At 59.6% G+C, this 26121-nt stretch overlaps 1 protein-coding gene across 4 annotated transcripts in view; it reads right to left on the bottom strand.

The window, feature by feature from the left end:
- KCNJ12 (potassium inwardly rectifying channel subfamily J member 12) overlaps positions 1-25829 on the bottom strand; it is an 89177-nt gene extending 63348 nt beyond the window's left edge. The window contains exons 1-2 of one of the 4 annotated variants that reach the window (XM_031467400.2): positions 25280-25829; positions 1304-1409 (exon numbers count right to left, since the gene is read on the bottom strand). The gene's annotated coding sequence lies outside the window, so the exon portion shown is untranslated. Of the gene's footprint in view, positions 1-1303; positions 1410-15182; positions 15291-25279 lie in introns of those variants that run through there. The other 3 variants (XR_010384367.1, XR_010384366.1, XM_031467399.2) reach the window with 3 other exon arrangements.
- Between the last annotated feature and the right edge of the window lie 292 nt (positions 25830-26121).

The following is a 26121-nucleotide window of genomic DNA, read 5'->3' as shown; positions in this document are numbered from 1 at the left end:
CTGGCTGGGGAGGTGGAGGGCTGGGGGACTGACAGGTCTGTTCTCGCCGTCTGGGAGAAGAGGACATCTCCTGTGCTTGCCCACCTTTCCCAGAAAAACGCCCTCTCCCCCACATCCCCAGCGCTCAGACGGCCGGGTCGCCAGCAGCCTGCACACCTTCGGGGTCAACACGGCGCAGGCTTTCTGTGCCGGCAAGGCCCGTGCGAGGCCTGAGGAGAGGCACCTCGCATGTGCTGGGGATGCAGACAGCAGATGCTCGGCAGCCCCCACCCTCAGCCCTGCAAAGCCCACAGGCCCAGTTTCCAACCACCAACACCAGTCTTTCTGCCTGAAAGCTTGCTTTGGCCCCTGAAGCGGGCCCTGCCCATGCGTCAGCAGGCAAGGGGTTTAATGCCCCACTCCGAGCACTCCCTACCCCGAGGGGCACACTCGGGGTGCCGGGTTCCTCCGCCCCTGGGCCCCGCTCACAGGCCACAGCACCGCGTGGCCAGGACGCTTCTCCTCGCCAAACTTCCTCCCTCCTCCCCTACCGCCCTCCCCCTCACAGGGTCACTTCCCCAGTCACCCCAGCCACAAGCCCGCCTCCTCCCGATCCTCTAGCCCCCAGATCCCTTTCCCCACCAGGTCCGGTGTATTGCACCCACGGAAGTATCAAAGCCGCCCACCCACTCCTTGCCCACAGCCACCCTCCTGTCCAGGCCATTCCTACCTGGACACAGCAACAGGTCCCTGACAGGTTTTCCTGTGTGGTGACCCTCACCCCATGTGGTCCAACCTCCAAGTCACAGCTAATGGGAATGCTAGAAATTCTCCCATCTGTCAGGAATCAGCTGACACCCAACACTTCAGGAAGCCCTTGTAGACTCTCTGGCTTCTCCTGTGAGGACCTTGTATGAGAGGTGACCTTGCCTGTCCCCAGCTATGGCCAACCTCAGAGGTCCAGAGAAGCTGGTGCAGGCCTGGCACAGAGGAGCACCCAGGAACTGCCCACTGATCAGACAAAAGGATGAGGGAATGAGCTGCTGAATAGAGGGAGGGTGGGGAGACGGATGAGAACACAGTTACGTGTGCAGGTGAGTGGTCGAGCACATGGATGGATAAACAGGGCTGACAGATGCATGGAGGGTGATCAGAGGGATGGATGGGTTAGGTGGGCAATGATTGGATGGGTTGGGTGAATGGATTAGTGACTGGATGGATGGTGGACGGATGGATGGATGAGTGGCTAGCTGAATGGACAGATAGGTGTTGGGTGGAATGGATGACTAGATGGACAGGTGCACATTGGTGACCTCAGTGTTACCTCTTGACTCCTATCCTCTAAGTAGCGCTGCGGACCAGGCAGTGGCCATCTTCAAGGCTGCCATCTCCCAGGTGCCAGCTGCAGAGGAGTTGGTGGCTGGAGGGCCCTAAAGTTACAGAGCAAAGCTAAGTCGTTGCAGACAGGGCCATTCTCCTCAGAGAGGCTCAAAACACAGAAATTTCCATATGAACCCCCACTTCTTGCTGTCCCAGGGCCCACTGGGCCCCCACACCCCAAGGCTGGCTGGGATCCATGGTTGCACTGGGTTTTCTGGCTTGGATTAAGGGACCTGTTGTTGAGTCACCATTAGCCCATCATAAGCCTCCCAGGGCAGGTGACAGCACACAGACCAGGGCTCCCGTCCCGGCTCCGCCCTCTAGAGCCTTGTGACCTCGGGTGAGTTGCTTTCCACTCTGGGCCTCTGCCTACTCTGTCAGCAGATGGCTGGCCCCTCTTTACTCCAGGTTCTCACCTCAACACTCACAGCCCCCAGCCCCTCTATCCCCACCCCTCATCATTCCCAGAGCAGTAGCCACGGGCCGCCCATGGGCCTCTCCCTCCTGAAACCGAAAGGCTCCATCCCAGACCCCATCACACAGCTGGACTCCCCACTGCCAGGGCCTGTTCCCGGCCTCTGATCTCTCGACCTGCCCCTAGAGTGGACCCGTACTGTGCCTGGCCCTGTGTGCTGGGCCCCCAGCCTGTGATTCCTCCTTCACAGCCACCCTGAGGACAGACAGGGAAACTGAGGCTGAGAGAGGCTAGGTCCCTCGCCCGGGTCACCGAGAGCTGGGACTCTGAGCAGAGGAGGTGACACATGGCCATGGGAGGCAAGTCTGAGAGGAGGAGGAGTATGCGGGTGGACGGCCTGCCCTGCCCCACTTCCTGTTGGTCACCTGGCCTGCCCCAGGCTCTCTCAGCCTCCTTCCAGCCCCCTACTTCCTGGAAGGGCTTTCTCCAGACCCATAAATCCAGTTGGATTTGTTCTTATAATGTGGGAAGCAAAATTAGCTCCACTCTACACAGAAGGGAACTGAAGCTCAGAGCAGAAACGTGACTTGCCCAAGGTCACGAAGCCGTGGAACAAGTGGCAGCTCGGAGACCAGAACCCAGGTCCCTGGACACCCTGTCCAGTGCTCCCCCTGCCCCTGCAGTGGCTGCAGCCGCCACAGGACATGAGCCCAACCCTCTGAAGTTCCCCAAACGCTTTCCTGGGTCATGGTCACAGTACCACCCCCTCCACGGTCCTAGACAGGGAGGCAGGAGGGGAACAGGGTCTGCACGTGAGAGTCTAGACTGGCCCTGGGCTCCCAGCAAGAGTGGGGAGCCCTGCCCCCCCAGCGCTGTCCTGTCCGCACCTCCTCCTCCTGAGGCCTAGCTGCCTCCTTCGCAAAACGAGCCTCCCAGGGGATGTGCTCATGAAATTCAATGCGGCGTGGGAGTGTGCGGGCACAGGCTGGGCACTCCGTGGCTCCGTCATCCTCACCGTCCCCATCCACTGGAGCGTGGGGCCCGAGCAGCCAGCAAGCCCCTAGTCCTGCGTTCAAGGCCTGGTCACCCCCCAGCTCACTGTGGGACCTCCTCTGGGCCTCAACCTTCACCTGCAAATAGGTAGATTCCACCTGCCTCAGAAGGCGGTGAAGAGGGGACACCGAGGCCCTGCAGACACATGGTTAAGCACCAGGTCCCCCAGTGTCCCCCAAGGGGCTTCCCGCTCTGACAACCAGCCTGGGGCTCCAGACGTGATTGAAAGCCGGTGCGTTCTCTGACCCTCCCGTGCAGCCTGGGTGTGATGCTCTCAGAATGTGTCTAATAGTCAGCAAAGCAGGAAAGCCCTGAGCTCCGCCAGGGCAGGGACCTGGCCGCCTGCTCCCCTGTGGCCGGGTGGTCACAGCTGGCAGGTGGTGCTCGGTAAACACTGGCACAGCAACCATGAGTGACCACGACCCATCAGCCCCCTCACATTCTGTGGTCTGGAGACAGGGGCTGGACACAGTGGCCACAAGTAAAGGCTGCGGCGGGGTCGGGGCTGGGCAGGTGTCCACTCTCCAAGCCCCGAGGTGAAGTCAGGGGCAGGAAGCTCTGGCCCCCAGGGTGGACGGCGGGTCATGCCAGGCATCAGGGAACTTTTCCGAGGGTATTTTTATCTTGAGAACATCCTTCCACAGAGGGTGGGGGCAGGAGGGAGACAGGGTGTCCTTGGCCCCAGGCCCCTGGGAGCAGCAGAGGACAGAGGCCCCTGGGTGCCTTTTATAGACACTGCCCCATCCCTGGGCTTCACTGGGTCCCAGGGGCAAGTAGGCCCCAGAGGTTCTTGGGGTTTTCATGGGGCTCCCAACTCTGATCCAACTCACTGTGTGACCTGGGGCAGGTCTCTGTCCCTCTCTGGGCCTCCCTCTTGCAGTCAACCTTTCCTGAGGGCCTGCGCGATGCTGGGCTCAGCTGGGCACCAGGGACTCAAGGATGGACCAGCAAGCGCCTGCCTGCATGGGGCGCCCTGCCGAGCAGGAAGATAGCAAGTGAAGCGGCACCACAACCAGCAGGGTCAGAGCCCTCGGAGCCCCAGAGAGAGCCCAGCCTGAGGCTGACCAAAGCACAGTGGGGGCACTCGGAGCCCCACAGACCAGGGTGCACACGGGCACACACTGGCCCTCGGGCAGGGCTCACTCAACTCGGAGCCTCCCTACTCCCATCGGCAGACAAGCAGGCTGGCCCTTCCAGCCACAACACTCCAGGATCCCAAGGATTTGGGGTCGAGGGGGTACCGAGAGACAGGCAGGGCGCACCTTGTCACCCTAACAGCAGGGAGGGCAGAGGTGTACTGAGTCCCTACGTGCGCAGGCTCTGAGAGATCCTGTGTCATTTCCAAGAGCTCGGACTTAACCCCAAGGGCAAAGGGGTGCCACAGAGTTTGAAAGTATAAATTCTGGGGCAATATGGCTTGGGTTCAAATCTTGTCTCTGGACCTTCCTGGGTGACCTTGGACAAGTCATATAACCTCTCTGAGCCCTGTTTTCTCTCCCGTGAGACAGGATTGCCACTGCTATGTCTCATGGGGTCATGATGGGATTTCAGCAAGTTAACACACGGAGCTGGAAATTTTCTGTCCCCCAGCCCCTCCCATCACCACATTTCTGAGCCCCTGAGTCACTCTGAAGAGGGGTCACAGGCCCCGGGAGGGCCTCGACTAGAGCTCACTCCAAGCAGGAAGGAGTGGGTGGAGGGACAGGATGGAAGGAACCACAGTCGAGGGACCCAGTGAGCAAAGGCACCACGGTGCTTTTTCCTAACAGCTGTGATTTTCCAAGCTTCAACTTAATTCAAGGCTCAGACATTTTCTAAGTGCCCAGCCTGTGTACAGGTGACCAAAGACCTGAGATAGAGTGACAAGAAATGGCCTGGGACAAGAAAGACCATGAAAGAAAAGGCTGGAAAATGTGCCAACATGAAAACAGTTCTGATGTTTTTTATCAAAACCCATTATAGGCAAAATCAGAAGTAAATGACAAATGCTTGTTATAAAAAGAACTGATACACTTAATATGCAAAGGGTTTGTGTAGACCAACAAGAGAAAAGGACACGTAGGAGTAAGAGGAGGGCTAGGGCTGGGCCCCCACTGGGCTTGCGTGATCATGTGACCCTCAGCGAGCGCTGGCCCAGCAATGCCAGCCTCAGAGTCCACCATGGAATACCATGCATCCTTCAAGCTCAAAGCATGCCTCCTCTATGAAGTCTTCCAAGATTCCCCTAGGTCCCTGGCTGCTCTTGCCAAGCCCCACATGTTTCTTTGGCCCCTGGAACTGCGTGCCTTTCTTCTGCTGAGTGCCTGGCACTGCACCCGAGAACGTTCTCGGTGGGACGGCCCAAGCGTCTTTGACAGCAGAGGAAGTGAGGCACAGAGAGGAGTATGGCTGTGTCTACAGGCACCAGGCTATGAGCCGCACAGCTGAGCCCAGCACCGGGATCCAGCCACCTCCTCCCTACAGGGCCCTCCAGGCCCGGAGCTGCATTTCTTCACAGCAGGCTGGGCCCCAAGTGACGCCTCTCTGGGCAAATGCCAGCAGGACCAGGGCCTGAGCCCCTAGTCTCAGTCCCCCAGTGACCTGGATACCCTGCTGCGGGAGCGCAGGGACCGGTGTCTCCTCAGCTTCCCTCTTTTGTCCTCCTCACTTTGTCAGTGTGGCTTTATTTGGGGAACAGAACATTCACTGGGAGGGCCTCGCAGACCTCTGAGGGCGGTTCACCCGGCATGGATGTCAGAGCCTTGCCAGGCCCCGCAGTCCGGGCGCTATTCAACACAGCGCACTGGTTATCGAATCACACATTTTGGAACAATGTTTTGGTAAGTATTTCACATTTCTATTTCCTTTTGTACATGGGTTTTCTCACATGTCCAAAAAAAATCATCCTGAGCAAGTGGACACCAGAGGTGTCCACGCCAGCCAGGTGCAGCCGGGGCCTCACCTGGGAAGCAGCGTGGCGCCAGGCTCTCTCTCTCACTCCTTCATTCGTGTGTTCCTTTGTTCCACAAGCACGTGTCCACCGAGTACCACGTGTGGCGTGACCAGGTGGGAAGGGCCCGCCTGCCTGATGTTCATAACCAACAAGAGAGGCGGACACTTGGGGGGAAATGAATAAGTGAAGAGGGTTCCAAGGCACTGCTCCCGCCTGGGGAGGTGCGGCCCAGCTGACTGCAAGAGCAGAGAGCCAGGACCCCGACGGGACAGGGCTCCGGGCAGAGGATGCTGTGGCAGGGAGGAGGGACGAGGGTGAGCAAGCGGGTGGGAGGCGAGGTCTGGGCGGGGCAGGCTCCTCCAGGCCTGATCACGCGAGGAGACTGAGGCTCAGGGAGGGAAGTCACCACGAGGGAGGGCAACCAACCTTCTGACCCCACCGCAGCCTGACTGCCTCGCACACTTTTCCAATCCCAGCAAACAGGAACTGTGGACACTGTGACACGTGCTACTTCAGCTCATGCCATGGGTCCTTTGGAGAGTCGCAACAGACTGGGGCTCAGAGACGGCAAGCGCCATGCCCGGGGCCACACATCTGGCCCACCGCAGAGCTAGGGCGGGAATCATCTAAATCCAGATTCAGGGCTGTGGGAACAGAGAACCACGACTTGACCACACACGTCTGGCCCTGATGACTCAGGAGAAAACTAGAGTCTCTCCAAGTGGCTCAGGACCACCTCCTACAGGAAGACTCCCCGGGCTGCCTCTCCCTCATGGCTAACTGGTGGGGCAGGGGGCCTGGTATCTGGACCCCATTTGGCCCCCGCTGTGCTGTGTGACCTTGAGTCACTGACCCTCTCTGAGCCTGTGCCCAAGAAGATGAGGTAGATTTGTGGGGGGGTTCCTGGTGCAAGGGTGTGACCAGCAGGCCTCTGCCCCAAGAACCCCAGGAAAAGTCTTCTCACACCTGGAGCTTTTGTTTAGCACCGACTGTGTGTACCTCTCAACAAGTCTATGAGACACTTCCCCAAGAGGAAGAAACAGGGTCAGTACCCCAAGGCCACAGGCCATCAGTGCCTGGGGCTGTCCCCTTCTCAGGCTGAACACCCTGGAGAGGTCACCTATCCTCCCGACAGGAGGCTCATGCAGAGACCAGAGTGCAGGTATGAAGCTGGCAGCCTGCTGCTCACATAGAGGGGTGCGCATCTGTGTGCAGCCCGCACTGGCCGTGCACCCATGTCCTTTGTGGGAGCACATGAAAGGGACACAGGCTGTGTCCTCATGAGGACACATCTGTGCCTATGTTCATCCCGAAGCGGGACACCTGGGGCTGAGTCTCTGTGTCTGCTCTCCCACATGTGTATGTACACGTGTGTGTAGGCATGACACATGTGTGGCACACGTGTGCAGGCTATGTGCATGTGCATGCACCAGAGTCCCTTGCCTAACCCTGGCGGTGGCCATGGGGTGCTGGAGATGGTCTGGTCACCTTGGTAACGGGGCAGGAGCTGGCTAAGCTGGGACAGCCTTGGTTCAAAAGCAAAAAAAAAAAAAAAAATCAAACCGCTGAACACAGAGAGAAGAAGCGGGAGCCGTGAGGGCCTCAGCCCCAGGCTCTGCTCTGAGCTCCAGAGCAGCCCGGCACACCAGCACCTGACCCAGGTGAGGGCCACTGCAGCCGGAACACGGGTATGAGGGCCCAGTGGGCTGGTGCTCGCCAGTGTGGGACCCCCTCCCCGAGTCCTGGGGAGCCCACTTCACAGGCAGCAGGCAGGGGCTAACGGGCCCCCATCTGCAGCTTCACCAGCCCCAGGAGAGGGCGCTTCGCAAACAGGGGACGCTGGACTGAGCCTGCACAGAAGTCACCCTCTCTGGACAATCAGCACACTAATTGCACGCACTGCCTCGAGGCCAGTGCATTAGCCCAGACCTTGTGATGGTTTATTCACGAGCTCCTTTCCCCACGGCCAGCTCATCAGCCTTGCTGCCTGAGCGAGTGGGGAGGGAGGGCCCGACCACAGACGCTTCCTACCCTCGCTCGCAAACACCGCGTGCTATTTATATTTCATCAGACAGAGTGCAGGGGATGAAACCGCTGGGCTCCGCTCCCCACAGGCAGCCGGGAGCTGCAAGCCCCACGCGGCAGTGTCTGGGAGGTGGACGCCGGCGTCCAGGCAGGGGAAGTCAGAGGTTCTCACGCCCACTGGAGTCACACAGGACCTCCGCTCACATCTACAGGGCTTTGCCTCATGTGTCCCGAGAAAGCCCAGGGAAGGAGGGCCTGCTGCTGTCTCCATCTGACCGACAGGGACACCGAGGCTCAGAGAGGTAGTGACTTGCCCAAAGCCACACAGCCTGTGAGATGCAGAGCTGGGGACTAAACCCAGCGGCCCCCAAGCCTGTGCCTTTATGCCCGGCACATGGTCTCCCTAACTGAGTCCCAGAGCAGCCCTGTGAGGTGGGCATCGTTACCATCCCTGCTTTACAGAAGAGGAAACTGAGGCTCAGAGAGGTAAAGGGACTTGCCCAGGGTCCCACAGCCAGGAATGTGACCTTGACTGATAACGTGCCCCAGTCCACGCCCTGGGGGATGAGAATGGCTCAGGGTCGGTCCCCACTACGACCTGACGCTGAAGCCACGTGGGGTCCCTTCACCTCACGAGGCGGCCCTTCCTCAATGCCCAGCCCACCTCCCAGACACCAAGTGGAGGTCCAGCTTTGTGGTTTCACCAAGTGGCTCTGGTACCTCCAAGGACCCAGCTGTCAGCACAGGGACAAGCGTGAAGGGCCCTCAAATCCCAGGGCTGACCTCTTGTCACCCCCACAGAGAAGGGGCCCCTCACCCACCCACATCGACACTGGACTGGGGAATCCTGGAGCCCCTGCCCACCCCCTGGGCATCCCATAACCCCTGGCTTCTCCTGAGACTCCGGGAAACAAGGTGGCTGGAACCCTGGCTGCCACAGGGCACCATGGCCCCCTCTCAGGGCCTTATCAGTGTCCTCATCTGTAAGATGGGCACTGACACCCCCTCTGAGGGTGGAGTGAGCACTGAGACTCGGCGCCCAGCACGGGGCCTTCCTGCAGTGATCGCCCAGCAAATGGCCCCAGCGGTCGGCACCCACGTCGTTTGCAAAGCTTGAAGCAGTCCCCCTGCTTAAACACAGAGCTGCATGGGCTTTGCCCACTCTGGGTCCAAATCCCAACTCTGACACCCTGGTTGCGTGTCTCATGCACCCAGTGGCCCCCTGTGAGCCTCAGTGTCCCTGTCAGCCGAGGATGCCACACCCTCCCCGCAGGGCTCTCCAGGAGAGTGCAGCCTCAACCTCTGGCCTCAGCAAGCACTTGCGAGCCAAACAGTCCCTCACAGCATCGCGACACCAAGGCCAGGGCGGCTGGCACCTCTGAGCAACACCCTTGCCTGTGCCCGCGGGGGACCCTGAGAGGGCCCCACCCACTCACCCCCACCTCAGCTGAAGCCACAACTCCCTCCCATTCTCCCCCCGGCCTGTGCACTGACTGTGTTCAAATCGCAGCTCCGCTGCTCAGGTGTGGCAAGGCCTTGGGCAGCTCACGTCACCTGCAGGCCTCAGGTCCCCATCTGTAACTTGGGGGCCGGAAGACGTGGCCCTTGTGAGGGTCAGTGCACCCATCAAGAGTTCAGAACCATGCCTGGTGTGCAGGAATGTTACCACCGCCACTGTGCTAGCAGCACCAGCACCTCTGCGCCAGGCACCGGGGGTAGGGCGGGAGAGGGCCCACCCGTTCCAGCACTGGCCACACTGTGTTCTCTTGGCCTGTGTCCAGGCCTGCCAGCCCCAGGAGTCCTCAGGCATTTCCAGGCGCCCTTTTCCTGTGGCTCCAGCAAGGCCTGGGGTTTCTGGAAAGAAAACCTTTTCTAGTGGTTCAACCTCTGGCAACACTGAACCCCCAGCACTCCCCACCTGCAGGGTGCCCACTGCCAGCTAACTTCTGGCTTGCACCTCAGGCAAGGTCTGGGGCCCCTGGGTTTGTCTCCGTCACAGCCCTGACCACACGAGGCACCCCTCACTCCCGGCCTCGAGGCCCGAGCACCCAGCTCTGACGCATCCCTGGAGTCACCCAGCACAGAGCCAGGAGTGAGTGTCTGTTTCCGGGGCACCCACGGCAGGACAGGCCCAGGGCCCGAGGACTTTACCCAGATGCTATGCTCTCATTTAAGCCTCTTAAGAGTCCTCCGAGAGAGGTATTGTACTTGTACAAAGAGGAAACTGAAGCACGGGGAGGTGGCCTCTGAATGCTGGCGACTTCGTGTTGGCTGCAGCCCAGACCCCACCTCCCTCCTCTGCTCCAGCCTATGGGGTGGCAGGAGAGGCCAGCGCTAGTGACCAGCAACGCCCTGCAGTGGGGATGGCCCCTGATCCTGAGCGGCAGCTGTAGCCCAGAGCTTGGAAAAGCCATGTTCTGCTAGCCACCAGCCCAAATGAGGGGCCTCGGTGCTCAGCGTGGTGGCCACCATCAGACTCGTGGGACTGGACTATGCTCTCTGGGCCACTGTGGCCTCATCTGTATAATGGGTTGTGGGGGAACTAAGGCAAGGCCAGCCCCTGGCAGAGGGAACACTCAGCAAGCAGCTGTGGAAGGAAGGGGTGGAGAGGCCCCAGTGGCCCAGGGTCCACCAGCCTCCTGCCATTCAGGCCGCCAACTCCTCCTGGCAGCTCAACCCAGACAGGGGTCTGAAGCCCTCAGAGGGGCATGAAAGGGCCCAGCACCAGATTCATGGCCATTGGACAGTGTTGGACCCAAGAGCATGAATGAAAAGGCACCCAGGCCTTGCACACAGGTAGGGAACTGCAGGGACTGTGCCCACAGGAAGGGCAGCGAGGAGCCGGCCCTGAGAGCAGCCAGGGATGTGGGGCGGGCTGCCCAGGGCACTGAAGCTGTGCTTCTGAGGGCTGCCCTGTCAGTTGCAGCCAGACTCCTGGACTGGGGCTCAGGGAGCACCTGGGGCTCCAGAAAATCCTTAAACCTCTCTGTAAATGGGGGTCACCTTCTGGGGGTCACATAGAGAAGGCAATGTGTCCATACCCATGAGGGTCTGAAGCAGCACAAACTTCCAGGAGACGCCCTTTCCTGAGACCCAGGAGCTTGTGCTCCCTCCAGCCAGGTGGGGCAGGGAGACAGGTGAGCCAGAGAACCTGGAAGCTGGGGGGATGCCGGGAGCGCGGCAGGGCGATGGCGTGGGAGGCAGCGAAGGACACACAGACCAAAAATCCAGCCCTGGCCTGGAAGCAGCTTCAGCTCCTCCTCAGAGAGTGGTGGGTGGGCAGAAGGGTCCAGAAGTTACTGAGGGTCCGAGCATAGAGCAAGGGGCAGTGGGGCCCAAACTCACGTGTGCTGCCCACACCAACAGCACTGCACTCTCACACCTGCTCACATGATCAGACACGTGCCCTCCACACAGGCAGGGCCCCTGTACGACCACAGCACCCCTCACCACCCACACATGTCTATACTGTCTGCCACTCAGACAGACTGACCGCATCTACACGGCTGGTCCCAGCCCCACCCCCTGGGGAGGGAAAAAGGAGTCTGGGGTTCATGAGGCCCCCCCACTCCTATAGCACCAGCACCCCCACCAAGGAGAGCCAGGTGGCTTGGACCCCCTCCAAACCCAGCCTCCGGGGGGGCGCAGCCCTGAGGAGGGACTCCCGCCGGCTCCTCAGTGCTGACAGGCTGATTAGAGGGTGGGGGAGCAGCTGGGGGAGCAGCCGCAGCCTCTGGGGGTGTGGGGGGGGTCTGTCTCCTGCCTGCCTTTCCGTCCTCACGCAGCAGGCACCCTTCCCTGGGGAGCCCAGGCCTTCGGGACTGGACACACATCCACCTCTGTGACCCTCGAGTGAGCACACGCTAAGCGCCTACTGTGTGCCCGGCTGCCGGGACCCTGGGACAGCCTGTGACTCCTGTCTCACACCCGGGACACAGGCCTGCTCCACGGAAGTCCTGCCACGCAGGAAGGGGTGGGAAGGCGCTTCGGGATGAGCCCGGCCAGGCGTGCACGGCCACTCGACCCAGATCACCCGGTTCTCTGTGATTGATTCTTGGAGGAGACACATGAAGAGAGACATGAACCCAACTGCAGCCTGACAAACCTAAGCCCAGCCCCTCACAGCCGAGCAGACAGGGGAAGATGGACCACCCAGCACTCGGCACGGCGGCCCCACCGGGCTCTCGCTCACGGCCCAGCCCGGCTGCTCTGTCCTCACACTGTCCTTGAACCTGGTCAGCCCCGTCCCCCACGGGATCCTCCTTCCTCCAGAATCACCCCCACCCCCGATTCCACGCAGGACTCTGCTCAGTGCCCTGTCCCTAGCACATGCCCTGCGGTCACTGACTCAGGACTCTACTGACACTGAGGGCAGGGGCTCTTTTTTTTCTCAAGAGTATTTCTTAGAGCAATTTTAGGTTTACAACAAAATTGAGGGGAGGGTGCAGAGTGCCCATGTGCCCCCTGACCCTACGTGTGCAGCCCCCCAAACATTCGTCAATAGAATGGGACACGAGGGGTAAACACTGCCCTTCCCAGAATGCCACAGGATTGGAATCAGACAGCACATAGCCCATTAGGACTGGCTTCTTTCACTTAGTAGATGCATTTAGGGTTCTTCTGGGTCTTTCCATGGCTAGATAGCTCATTTCCTTTTAGTGCTGGAAGATACTCCATTGTCAGGATGGACCAGTTTATCTCTTCACCTACTGAAGAACATCTTGTTTGCTTCCAAGTTCTGGCCATAATGAATAAAGCTGCTACAAATATCCATGTGCCAGTTTTTGTGTGGATGTAAGTTCTCAACTTCCTTGGGTAAACACCAAGGGGCATCATGGCTGCACCACATGGTAAGAGTATGTTTAGCTTTGTAAGAAACTGCCAAACTGTCTTCCAAAGTGACTACCGCTCTGCACCCACCCCAGCAGTGAGCTAAGTTTCTGCTGCTCCACGTCACCGCCAGCCACTTACAGGTGTGTCATGGCGTCTCGTTTTGGTTTGCGTTTCACTGAGGACAATGACGTGGGGCATCTTTTCAGGCGTGTACTTGCCATCTGTGTGTCTTCCTGGCTGAAGTGTCTGCTCAGGACTGTTTCCTACTGGCCATTTGTTACTTGTTCCCTGTTGTTGCACTTTAAGAGTTCTTCGTGTATTTTGGGTAACAGCCATTGATCAGATGTGTCTTCCGCAAGTAGTTTCTTCCAGTATGTAGTCTGTCCTCTAATTCTCTTGGTAACATCCGTCCCAGAGTAGAAGTTTTTAAGTTTAATGATGTCCAGTGTGTCAATTATTTTTCGTGGATCATGTCTTTGATATTGTATCTAAAAAGGCATTACCACACCCAAGGTCATCCAGTTTCTCATTATCTCCTAGGAGTTTTACAGCTTTGTGTTTTACATTTATGTACCCATGTATGATCCACTGAGTTAATTTTTGTGAAAGGAGGCAGGTCTATGTCTAAGATTAACTTCTTTGCATGCATATGTCCAGTTGTCCCAGCGCCCTTTGTTGAAAAGACTATCCTGTTCTGCTGTATTGCCTTTGCTCCTTTGTCAAAGAACAGTTGACTATATTTGGGCGGGTCTATTTCTGGGCTTTCTATTCTGCTCCATTGATCTGTCTGTCTGTTCGTTTGCCAGTCCCACACTGTCTTGATTACTGTAGCTTCATAGTAAGTCTTTAAGTCAGTTAGTGTCAGTCCTAAAACTTTGTTCTTCTCCTTCAGTGTTGTGTCGACTGTTCCAGGTTTTTCGCCTCCTTTCCACATAAACTTTAGGATTAGTTTGTCAATATCCATAAAATAACTTCCTGGGATTTTCACTGGGCTGCACTGAATCCACAGATCAGGTTGGGAAGGGTGGACACCTAACAACACTGAGTCTTCCTTTCCATGTACATGGAATAGTTCTTTGACTTCCTTCATCAGAGTTTTGTTGGATTTATACCTAAGTAGTTTATTTTGGGGGGTGCTAATGTAAACGGTATTGGATTTTAATTTCAAATTCCACTTCTTTATTGCTGGTATACAGGAAAGTGACTGACTCTTGTATACTAACCTTGTATCCTGCAACCTTGCTGTAGCTGCTTACTAGCTCCAGGAGTTTTGTCGATTTTTCTCAAATTTTTCTACATAAATGATCATATAATCCACGAATAGAGACATTTTTATGTCTTCCTCCCCAATCTGTATGCCTTTTATTTCCTTTTCTTGTCTTATCTCATTAGCCAGGACTTCTAGCACGATGCTGGGAAGGAGTGGTGAGGGGGGCCGGCCTCGTTCCTGATCCTGGAGCTGAGTTTCCCACCGTACAGTGTGATGTCCTTATAGGCGTCCTTATCAAGCTGAGAAAGTTTCCCTCTATTCCTAGTTCACTGAGAATCTTCATTACAAGTGGATGTCGGCAGGGCTTTGTTTTGTCCCCTGGACTGTTCTGGCACCTGGAGGAGGTGCCGGCCCCCAGTAGGCCCCCAGTGAGCACTTGTGGAAGGACCAGGTGCAGGGTCTAGAGAAGTGTCTTGCAGGAAAAGGGAGACTCACCACGGCGATGGCCTCGGATAGGTGAGGGTGGGGGGCTAAGTGACGGGGGATAACAATCCATCCACAGGAAAGGGAGGAAGGCATGGTGAGGGACGCCGGTGCCCGGAGGTGGGAGCTGCGGTGGGAGCAAGCGGAGGTCCCCCCTCTGATTTTCTCAGTAAAGAGTAGGCTGCACTGTTGGCTGAGGGTCCGGGGCCTCAGGACCAAGAGGGCAGGTTCTGGGATGGAGAGGGAGGACCAGAACCCCAAGCTTGGAGGTGGGGTCTGGAGTGAGAGGGTCCATGAGGCCAAGGGGCTACCCCAAGCAGCAGAGGCTGTAAGTGGACTCAGGGGTTCATGTCCTTTAGGTCCTGTTTCCTGTACATCCGAGAGGCAGGGGCCAGGGGACTAGGATGGCTGGACACTCACCCTGGGAGGCACTGGTGCTACCTCCATGGGGCCAGGGCCTAAGCCCCCTCCTCTGGGAGCCTTCTCTGCTCCGCCAGCCCCAGAGCCCCTGCCCTCTGCAGAGACTTCTACTCAGGCCACATAGATTCCCTTAACTTTGGTCCACAGTTACAGAGGTGAGAGAATGAATGGCCTCCCCATCCAGCAAAACTGCAGCCTCACATCCTGGGCCACTGAGCACACTCACCAACAGGTGTGTGGACAGACCCAGGTTCCCACTCTCCACATCCACAGAAGCACAGCACAACCACGGGGGCTGATGGAGAGATGCCAGCCCCACCTCTGCCTCCCAAATGGATGAAGGGGCATGACCTGCATCCTGAGAGCTGCAGTAGGGCCTTGGCCTAAGCCCCTCCCTTGCACATACCTCCAGCCACAGCGGTGCTCAGACAGTGATCTGTCTTTCTGTCCTAGTCTGTGGGGCACAAATGCAGGAGCCTGGACCAGCCCCATGTCCCGTGGCTGAGGTCACAGGGGATGGAGGGCCACAGGTCCCCCTCCTGGGACCTCAGTTTCTCCACCTGTAAAATGGATGGAACTCTGAAAACCCTCCATCATCTAGACTTCTGAAGTAGTCCTAACACCTGGCACACAGAATCACAATTTGAATGGGGCAGACTTAGTCCCATTTCTCAGAGTAGGGAAGTGAGGCTCAGAGAGGTAAAGCTGCTTGCCTGGAGTCACACAGCAAGTTGGTGGAGGGCAGCCCCATTTAAATCCAGGCATTTAAATCCAGGCAACCCTGGCTCATGTCCAACACTGCACCTCCTGGATCTTCAGCCCAGGTCTAGGCCTCCCCAGAGGGAGAGCCTGGCAGGGCCCGTGGCCTCCTTAAAGGGCCCCGTGCCTCTGGAGGGACCGAGGCCCAAACATGGGCTTCTCGGTCTGGGTTCAAGTGCACTTTGGGCCCTGCCTCCCTAGGTTTCTTAAGCCCTGCTCTCTGCCCGCCAGGACGGTTTGAGTATTAAATGAGACAATGTTCAGGAAAGCACCGAGCGCAGCGCCTGGCCCAGAAGACGTGGAGTAAACAGGTATTTTTGTTATTATTTCTGGATGCCAAGTCTCAGCGAAACATCACAGCACTCCCTGAGAAGTAAACGCACCCAGTGACACCACAGGCTGCTGGACTCACCATCAAGGCAGGCATTTTGCTGAAGCCCCCAAAGTGTCCTGATGGTCACCGGGAACCAAGGGAGGGGCCCAGGCCCCCAGGCCCCCAGGGTCACGTGGCCACAGGCCAGGGGATCGCAGCCATTCTGTAGTGTACCAGCCGTGTCCAGAGGGACGTTCCCTGGCAGCCCAGGGACAGGGCCAGGGCACGGGGGCCCGCAGGAGTGAAAGCCAGCCCCCTCCCCCCCGTGACAGCGAGCTTTCAGGGAAACCAAGAAACCGGCCATGTGGCTTCTTTGAGCCTCAGTTTCAGTGTCTGGAGTTAGGGCACCTGCGCCCTGTCCCTGGGGCATAGCCACGAGGACCCACTAGGGTGAGAAAGAGCCCCATACATGGCAGGGGCGCCCACCCAACTCAGAGACCCCAACCTGGGGGCAGGGTGAGGATCAGAGAAATAAGCTGTGCTGGCAGCTGCAAGAAAGGAGAGGGGAGAAAGGGGTTTTCACGTGAGCAGATGCTCCACTGGCTCCAAAACAAGAGACATGCAGGTGAAGCCCCTGAAGGGGAGCCTGCGCATCAGATGGGACTGGTAGGGTCTGGGTGACAGCGCAGCAGGCCACCAGCCAGGCTCCACGCTCCGAGGGGCAGAGCTGGGTCACCCCTGGCGGGCACAGCTCTTCAAATCACAAAGGTACAAGCCCTTAGCCCCAGCAGGGCCACTTCCAGAACCTTCCCTTGGATGGCCCTGCAGGAGGACCTCGGTGTCCAGGGGTCCGCAGCAGCGCTGTGAGCCTCGGAATGGGGCAGGCTCACGAAACAGAAATCCAGCCAGGTTGATTTCAGAACCAATGTGCCGGCTGAAGTACTCATAAAAGGTGTCCTCTGCGACACCTCTCCCTGCCCCAGGGCGGTGCATCTCCTTCAACTGGTCCCAGCAACCCAGTGGGGGGAAGGGCCATTAATACCTCCATTTTGCAGATGAGCAAACTGAGACCCAGAACAGTCAAGCAACCTGCCCAGGGACGCACAGCTGGTAAGTAGCAGAGAACAAACACATATGCCTGTATCTCCAAGATGCAAAAAAATATTTTTTTTCTTAAAAAATAAAGACAGGGCAGCATATCCAAGGTGACCATGTGTGATGGGTTGAATGACAGCTCCCCTCAAAAATACATGTCCCCCCAACACCTGTGAATGTGACCTTATTCAGATAACGGGTCTTTGTAGACATAACTAAGCTAAGGGTCTGGAGGTGAGGCCGCCCTAGATAAGGATGGCCCTAAATCCAGTGACCAGTGTCCTCACGAGAGCAGAGGAGAGACATGGGAGAGGGCCACGTGGAGACACAGGCAGAGGCTGGGGGCGCGTGTCTACAAGTCGAGGAAGCCCAGGGAATGCTAGCAGCCCCAGCAGCGGGAGGGAGGCCTGGGACAGACTCTCCCCAGAGCTTCCAGGAGAAAGCATCTGCTTACATCCTGATTCCAGACTCTGGCCTCCAGGACTGAGGACAGTAAGTCCGTGTTGCTTTAAGCCCCCAGTCTGTGGTGACTTGTCCTGGCGGCCATGAGACAGTAGTGCAGGGCACGATCTGCTCCCCGTTGTCCGGCCTGTTTCCTCCTCTGGACCTGGCTGACGGCCTGTCCCCCGGGACCGCTACCCCACGCAGCGCAGAGCTGAGCAGACTGACACCAGAGGCTCGGTCACAGCTCCCGGGGGTCCTGCTCCCCTCCGATCCCATGCTTGCCCTGTGGCAGAGTGAGTGGAGGACCCCAGAGACCCACCAGGAAGGCAGCAGGGTCAGGACAGGACCGAGAGCCTGGTCACCTGGCTCTGGAGCTTCAGGGCCAGGGCATCTGCTGTGGGACTGGGGCCAGGTCCCACGGAGCCGGGAGGCTGTGGCTGGCAGGGCCAGCAGAGCAAAGGAAGAGGGTGGCTGGGGTCTCTTCTGTTACAAAGCCCCCAGGGAGGGGCTCGGCCACACTGAGGCCGTCCCGGGGACTTCTGGAGGCGTCACCTCCTGTGGTCCTAGAGGCTCTCGGGGCCCAGGGGGACCTGCCTGGCCCAGCCGGGCAGGTGCTGCCGACAGCTTGAGGCCCAGCATGGTTGAACCTCCGGCCTGCACAGCAGAGGAGCTGGGGGCAGTGAGAGAGGAAGCCACCCTGTGCTGCCCTGACCGCAGAGCTGAAGCTGAAAAGATGTGAGAAAACAGGTGGCCAAATGGGGGTGTGATGCTCATGTCGGCACCACAAATGGGGGAACTGAGGCTCGGGAAGAGCGCCCGGGCGATGCACTCCCTTCTCAGACACTTTCCATGGGGCCCTAGGCGGCGAGGCAGGGACGGTCCCTCTGACTCCTCTCAAACCAGGCGCTGGGGTGACAGCGCTGGCACCCAACATGAAGAAGCACAGAGATGGAGGGGGCTCCAAGTCCCCGACAGAGGCTGGCCCCCGTCTGAGGACCTTCAGGGAGCAGTGACTGGTGAGAGCCATCCCTGCGTGTCCAAGCACAGCACCCGCCTTACTGGTCTGCACTGGGCTGGGTGGTCCCTGAGGCCCAGAGGGGATGGGACCTCCCGACAGTGGCTGGGCTGCGGCTGCACTGCTGAGGAGACTGAAAATTGTAGATTCCCAGGCTCCACCCCGGACCCTCGGAACCAGAATTTCCAGGGGATAGAGCCAAGTCTACAATTCCAGGCTCTGTCTCAAAGGGGCCGGAACTCCGCGACTCAGAGAATCCATTACCCGGGAATTGAGTGGCTTAGTGAGTTCACAGACTCCACGGCTAAGATTCATGGTCTGGAGACTCTGTGACTCAGCCCTCAACCCAACGGCCATCGAAGGAGAATATGACGCCCCTGGATTCAGGGCACTGGGGCCCCAGTGGAGACAGAGGGATAGAGTGAGGAGAGAAAGCCAAAAGGGAAACGGGGGGGGGGGGGGAGCTCAGACGCTGGCACGTTTACATAGCTGCCTTCACACGTTTGTTAAGCACTCAGACAGTCTGTAAGGTCCTCTAATGATGGTGATCTCAGGAGCATAAAGCTTTGGGATGGCGAGAGGCGGAAACAGGGTTTGAGAGAAGAAATTCACTTTATATACTTACAACTGTTCAATACTTGACCATGAGCGCGTAGCACTCTAGTATTAAAAACTGGAATAATCAACTGGAGAACATGACAAACTCTGTGTTCACTGTTCCTTTGTCCTCCCCCACTAGCCAGACCAGCTCTCAGCCCCCGGCCCCGGCACAGGCCAAAGCACAGGGACATGGAGTAACACTAGAAGTCTGACATCCTCACAGCCTGTGTCATGGATACGCAACAGGCCAAGACCTCCAGGGCTCTCTGAGAAGGGAAGGGAGAGGCCAGCAAGAAAAGAGACGTCCAGGGGCTGCTCCTGAAGGCGTCGTGTAAAGGGGGTCCCAGGGCCCTGTCCAGCCCAGCTTCCACAAGGCCGCGGCCCAGAATACCAGCTCCCTCGGGGGCCCAGGCGTCCATCCAGCCAGGCCCCGCGTTCTCTGGGCCTTGCCAACCTCTAGTGCTGTGAAGAGCCAGGCCCCCTCAGCCCCCTAGTCCTCCTCAGGCCCCCACAGGCCTGAGTGGAAGCCTGGCCCGGCTTGGCCTGGAACCAAGAGCCCTGAGGCACAGGGTCAGGGCCGGGGGGTGGCGGGCTCTACCACCCAGAACGCCAGCTGCTGGCAGTGATTTATTTTTGCTTTAAGTGCCAGAGAATTGCAGGGCTGGAGCCGCCAACTCAAGGGGCTTGGGCTGCAGCTGGAAGGAGGAGGAGGTGGGCAGGAGTCGGGGGCACACAGCCTATCACTCACACACACACACACACACACACACACACACACACGCACAGAGCTGGGCACCCCCATCCCCACAGGCTCCCTCCTCCCAGCCCCAGCCTCCTGGGTAAACCTGCAAACAACTGTGGGGAGGCTTCTGGGGGCAGAGGGTCTCACTGCTGCTCCCACCTTGCTTCTAGAGAGCTGTGCCACCTCGGTCTGGGGCATCCCTCTCGGGCCAAGGGCTGCCACCCCACAGCGGGGATGGCGTACTGTCCTCTCTCTCAGGACACCCCTCCAGGCGGGGGCGTCAGCCACGGACGAGCTCTGGTTCTCCTCGGAGGTGAGCTCAGGAGACAGAGCCTGCCCTAGGTGGCCTGGAAGGCGCCTGGTCAAGGCCCAGCCCTGGAATCATCTGCTCACCCCAGAGGGGGCGCGAGCCCGAAGTGTCAGAGGTGATGAGGAGCCCCCAAGAGAACAGAAGGGGCTATGCTTTGCCAACAAGAGAGCACATAGGTTCCTTCCACAAGTAGGAAGCTGCTAAGGTTGAAAATGGCAAATTAAAAAAAGAAATATTTAAAGTTGGGTGCCATGTTCAAGAAAGAGACTGGACAGTGGAGGTGAAACACACTGACCCCGACACAAAGGGCCAACAGTCCTCTGAAAATGTTCAGTGGGCAGGAAAGCAAGACAGTGACCTCGCCGCCACCAGGAGGTTGGCCGAGCGCTGAGTCCCGTGCCTCAGTTTGCTCGGGTGGGTCTGTGCCGCGAAGGCTTCTGCCCTCACCGTTGCGGTGGAAATGCCCTGAGCTGGAAGCAGGCTGACTCCCAGGGGCACAGCAGGGCTTACTCAGGTGACAGGCCAAGGGCCCTCAGAAGAGGTCAGAATGCCGGCTCTGTCCTCGACAGACAACCTCCACGATTCCGGCACAGAGATGTCAAATAAGGCTTGGTTTCCTCATCTCTGAATGGGACAGTCACTCTGGCTTCCAGGGCTGCTGGGCACTCACTCTGTGCCAAGCACCACATAGGTGGCTCAACCCCACCATCCCCCGTGGGTGTACTGAGCACCGACCGCACCCTGGGTCCTGCTGCAGATGCTGGGGACACAGCTGTGAACGAACCACAGCAAAACCCCTGCACTCAAGGTGCTTATGTTCCAAGGGACACAGACAGTAAACAAGATAAAACTCAACGTGGCAGCAGGCATTCAGTTCTACGAAGGAGAAAGCAGGAGAAGGATGTGGGGAAGGGAAGGCCGCCGTGTCACCCAGGGAAGCTGAAGGGGCCTCAAGGAGGAGGTAGCACCTGGGCAGACCTGAAGGTGATAAGGGAGGTGGCTGAGTGGAGATCTGGAGAAGACTGTTGGAGGAAGTGGGCGCGGCAAGTGCAAAGTCCCTGGGGCAGGAGCAGGCTCAGCAAGGAGGGACACAGGGTGGCCTGAGGGGAGGAAGAGAGCAGTGGGAAGCACAGGTAGCAATGAGGACCAGACTGCAGGGCCCCGAGGACCAGGGTGAGGAGGGTCCTGAGCCTGAGACTGGGGACTGGAGGCCACGCAAATGGAACTGCTCCGGGTGCTGCAGGGCTGAAGGCTGCTCAGGGGGCCAGGGCCCCGCAGCCTCACGATGCTTTGCAGCTGCCACTTCAGCAGCTGGGCAGGAAGACCTGGCTGTGGACCATCAGTGGGGTGAGTGGAGGAGGTAGGGTGGGGGATATAGAGGACACGCCAGGAGTGGGAGGCCCTCTTTCACTGCAGACGCCTGGCCTGCCCTCTCTGGGCCTGTCTCCCCACGTGTCCAAGGACTGGACTGGATGACAGATCTCCCAGGTTCTGGCATCACACATGCTCACCCGCTCTCCTTCATGCACCCCCCCTTCCACACCCCATTCTGTTGAGCCCCCCAGAGGCACACACAGAGGCTCACATTTCTACCCGCCCTTCCTCGGTACTCTCGGAAGCCTCCCCACCTGGGGCTTCGATCTCACTTCACAGATGATAAACTGGGGTCCAAGAGCCATGCCTCGGCCAGTCGGACCACCAGCCTCACTCACCCTACTTGTCTGCCCTAAAGTCTCCTCCAAGACGATGAGGCCTTTGAGGGCAAGGGCCAGATCTCCATTTATTCAGTAGCCATTTATTAAGCGTCTTCTGTATGCCAGACCCTGCACTGGGGCCAGAGGAGGGCAGCGGGCACGAGGGTCTCCACCCCAGAAGCTCACAGCCCACCACAGCTGCCACTGAGGCCCCTGTGGCAGAGACGGCAGCCCGGACCCAGGCCCACCAGACATTTACTGAGCACCTACTGCATGCCATGCTTCAGGAGGTCCCGAGGACCCCGCAGCCAGGGAACTGGGATGGCAGGCAGGCACCAGGGCCTGTGGGGACCAGCCCTGGGTCGGGGCAGGAGGGGATGCCATCCAGACAACCCCCACAGCCAGCCTGGCATGCAAATGCACCTAGGCAGGGTGCCTGTGGGATGAGGGAAGATGCAGTTCTGTCCCTGGGAAAGCACCAGGGCTCTGGGTCAGAGGGGCACAGGCTTCGGTCTCTCCCAGCGCCTCCCTGGGCCTCACAGAGCTACTGCCACCCTCTGCACCGGCAGACCATTAGGAAATTAAATCAGCTGGGCAGTGTGCTGGGCCCTCAGCCAGTGCCCAGCAAGGGCTCCAACCCTGCCCTCAGCCCCAGATCCTCTGGAAAACCCGCCTGCCTGAGCCCTGCCCCTCATCCCCACCCCACCCCCACCCCCACGGCTCCTCTGAAGCCTCCGGGCCTCCTGCCCTGCCCGCGGCCCAGTTTCAGGCTGGCATTCTTTCATCTTTGGCCTTTCCCTGGCTGCCTCCCTATCACACTGCCAAATTCCCCTGGAGCAGCCGTCCTGTGGACTGAGCCCGTACCCACCACACCTTTGGAGAGGCCAGCCCAGCCTCTACCCCTCCTGCTGCCCAGGAGCTGCATTCCTCCCAGCGTCTCCTCCAGGCCAGCTCCAGGCCAGCTCGAGGCAGGGCTCCAGCTGCAGCCCCAGGGGAGGGACAGGTGTGCCCAGCCGTCACTCACAGCAAAGGCCAGGCAGGTGCCCAGCAACAGGCACCAGCCTCACCTGTCGGAGGGATGGCCCAGCCTGAGCTGGGAGTGGCGGGGCTGAGGGTGGCATCAGGCTGGCTCCGAGGGGGCTCCAGCAGCCTCCAGCCCGGAGCCAGATGAGGGCCACAGAGGTGGCTGGGAGTGACAATGCAGTTGCTTCCACCCCAGAGGCTGTGCCAAGGCCTCCGGGTACCATGCTTGGTGCTGCCAGCTGTGGCCCAGGGCATCAGAGGCCAGAGGATGCTGCCCACGGCAAAGCCGGTCGCACTGCTGTGCAGCGCAGGGCACTGCTGCCCCCGACAGTCGTTACTGTTTTCACTGCTGTCACTGTTGTTTCACTGTCTCAGGGCCACCAGTGTCACCTGGTCCCGCTTTGGGCAGACCTGAAAGGAGGGACACCACGCCCCAGGACAGGAAATCTGGCAGGGCAGCCCTCTGGCCTGGGGAGAGCTAGGTGGAGGCTTCCGCTCAAACCCCTGATTTGCTGTGTGGCTTTGGGCAAGACCCTGCCCCTCCCGGGGCACCACTTCTCCCAGCACAGCACAGCTCACTGAACATCCTTCCCCAGGGCACACACCTCAGGAGGTCCCCTCCTGAGCAACCTGAGCCCTATGGGGGTCTGACGGAGCGGTTCGGCATGGGTGGGGGGTCCGGGCACAGACTGACAAACGTAGGCTCTGCCCCCTTCCCCTTCAGGGCTTGGAGGGGGCTCTGCTGTGCTCTCACCTGGAGACGCGGGCACAAGCAGGTGGTCCAGGGCTGGCAGTTCACATCTGCCAGGTCTGTGCCAACACCCAGCATTTACAGAGTGCCCAGTGCGTGCTCTCAGCAGGACACCAGTGCAGAAGACAGACCTCCCTGTTGTTCAGCCAGGAGTCCCCTTCTTGTCCCCAAGGGTGCTCAAGCAAGTGCCCCCCCCTCTGCTCTGCACGCTGCTCTGACCCCTCTGACCCTTCAGGGGTCTTGGCCCCACATGATGGGAGCCCTTCCAAGGCTTGGGGCTGCCAATATGCAGTCCCCTAGCTGGAGGGGAGGGGCGGACTTGGCTGAGGAGTTTCCAGGAGGGTCCCTGCACAAGGAGGGAGTATGCCACAAAAAGACCACGATCCCTACTGGCTCCACAGCCCTCCCCTCCCTGACCCTCTCCAGCCACGTGGTGGGGGTCCAGACAGAGACCTGCAATGAGGCTGCAAAGGAGCAAACTAGCACCAGGTGAGGTTGGGGTCCTGGCGGGTAGTGCCGGGCCAGGCCTTCCTCTGGCACCTAGGGAGGGGGGTGAGGTGTAGGCCAGAGGCACCACCTTCTGGGTTCACACCTTCGCACCTTCAAGGAGGCGGCTGCTGATTTCAGCGGCGGCAGCGTGTGGGTGCCTCTGCGCTCCCCAAGAGCTGGAGCTTGGGACCCGGGGTTCCCAGTCTCAGCTGTGAGGGGCAGGAGGTCCCCAGCACTTTATTCCAGGGCTCTAGCCTGGGCGCAGGGAGCAAAGGAGAAAGTAGCAACAGTCGCAGGCGGCTCTGGGCTCCCGGGTGAAGAGCTGCCTGGGCAGCAGGGAGCAGGGTGGCCCCAGTACCAGCAGATCCAGGCTTTGGGGAAGCGGGAGACCCTCCCAGAACCAAAGCCCACCTTCAAAGACACACTTTCCTGTGACCTCCCGTTCTGAACACAGGCTTTTAAATATTCACATGACATGTGTACGGTCCATCAGAACAGGAACACAGACACGGGCTCCGGCCTCAGCGCCCATCTGAAGCCCCGCAGGAGCTCTCCATCCAGCTGTGCTTCCAGCGAGCCCCTGGTTCCCCGCCCGGCGCCGCTCCCCACGACGCCCTAGGACATTCAGAGCAGACGTAGGCATGTAGAGGGGACCCCAGGCCTGAAACCCGCGGGGCTTCTCAGCCAAAGGACCACCCCCTCCGCGATCAAGGCCGACTTCTAAAAGCAAAAAAAAAAAAAAAAAAGGTGCGGCTGGATTCTTCGGCTGGCTCACTCGCTAGCGGAGAACACCATTTCCAGAATATTTTTACTCCATTAGAGCACAGGAGGTGGGAACCAGAAGGGACTTCAAGGCAAGGACCCGCAGCTCTCTGGCCTGGGAGCATTTTCCCTGCCGATCGTAGTCTGCGCTCCCCTCGGCACGCAGACTCCAGTCCGGGGTCTCCGAGAAGGTCACGCATAGGACTGATGCCGAGCGCGAAAGTGCCTCCCCACACTCCCTCCCGAGCCCACTCATGCAAGTCGTCCAGAGAGGGGCCGAGGGCGCCTCAAAGTTTCCCGGAGTGCCCCCAGGACGAAGGTTAGCAAGGAGCAAAGTTCCCTGGTGGCGGTAGCCGGAGACATGGCAGGGAAGAAAAGCTCGCAGTCAGCATTTTCTCCGATAGCTCACCAAGGGAGGAAAAAAAAAAAATCAGAAAACGACAGGACGAACAAACCCTGCCCCTCCACCTTCCTTGTTGCAGCACCACCTCGTGCTCGCGCGGCCGGGGAGGGGGCCTGCGGGGAGATGGAGACGAGCCCCCGCGCACTTACCTCGGTCAGCGCCCCGGGCGCGGTGCGCTCCACGTCCTCCGAGCTCCGGGCGGCCGTTCCTGGCCCAAGCAGCTGCTGCGCTGGCTGCATCGCCGCCGCCGCCGCCTCAGGGCAGACCCCGGGGGCGCTCCATGCTGAGGGGCGCGTCGGTCCGGGGCGCCAATCGCCCCCGTCCAGCCACGGGTCCGGGGCGCGCGCCTGGACGGCGCCCCCGGCCGCGGGGCGCTCGCTCTGGCCGGCGCGGCTGGCGTCCGTCCCTCCGTCCGGCTGTGAGTGCTGCTGGTCCACCCCCTCCCCCGCCGGCTGTTATCTGATCCCGGGCTGGGCTGGGCGCGCTCCCTATGCCCCGGCGCCCCGCGCCTCCCCGCCCGCTCCGGCCGCCCCGGCCGCTCCGGCCGCTCCAGCCCCTCGCCCTCGGCTACGGTTCCCAGGGAGGCGGTGGCAGCGGCGAGGCCCAGAGAAGGCGGGGAGAGAGGAATGGAGGGCGAGGAGGCGGCGGGAGGCTGAGGCTCGGCGCGCACCCAGCTCCGCGCCCCGCTCTCACCAGAACCCAGCTCGGCAACAACTCTAACTCTCCGCCGAGAGCACGCCCGCTCCGCGCGGCGCCGCCGCCGCCGCTGCCCCCGCCCACCCCGGCCCAGGCCTAGCCGGCCGTCCCCCAGCCCCGGCCCACCCCGCCACCACACACACACTGCCAGCCACTTGCGCACTGGGGCGTGCGCGCGCGCGCGCGTGTACACACACAAGCATGTTCTCCCAGGGACACGCACACACACAGGCAAGGAAATACTGCACACACGTGTGCACACAGCCAAGTACACTAGCTCATGCGTCTGCATCCA

Source organism: Camelus dromedarius, chromosome 16 (assembly GCF_036321535.1).
Source record: "Camelus dromedarius isolate mCamDro1 chromosome 16, mCamDro1.pat, whole genome shotgun sequence".
Lineage (NCBI taxonomy): Eukaryota > Metazoa > Chordata > Mammalia > Artiodactyla > Camelidae > Camelus > Camelus dromedarius.
The sequence above is the reverse complement of the archived record's forward strand: the minus strand, read 5'-3'. Positions and strand labels throughout refer to the sequence as shown.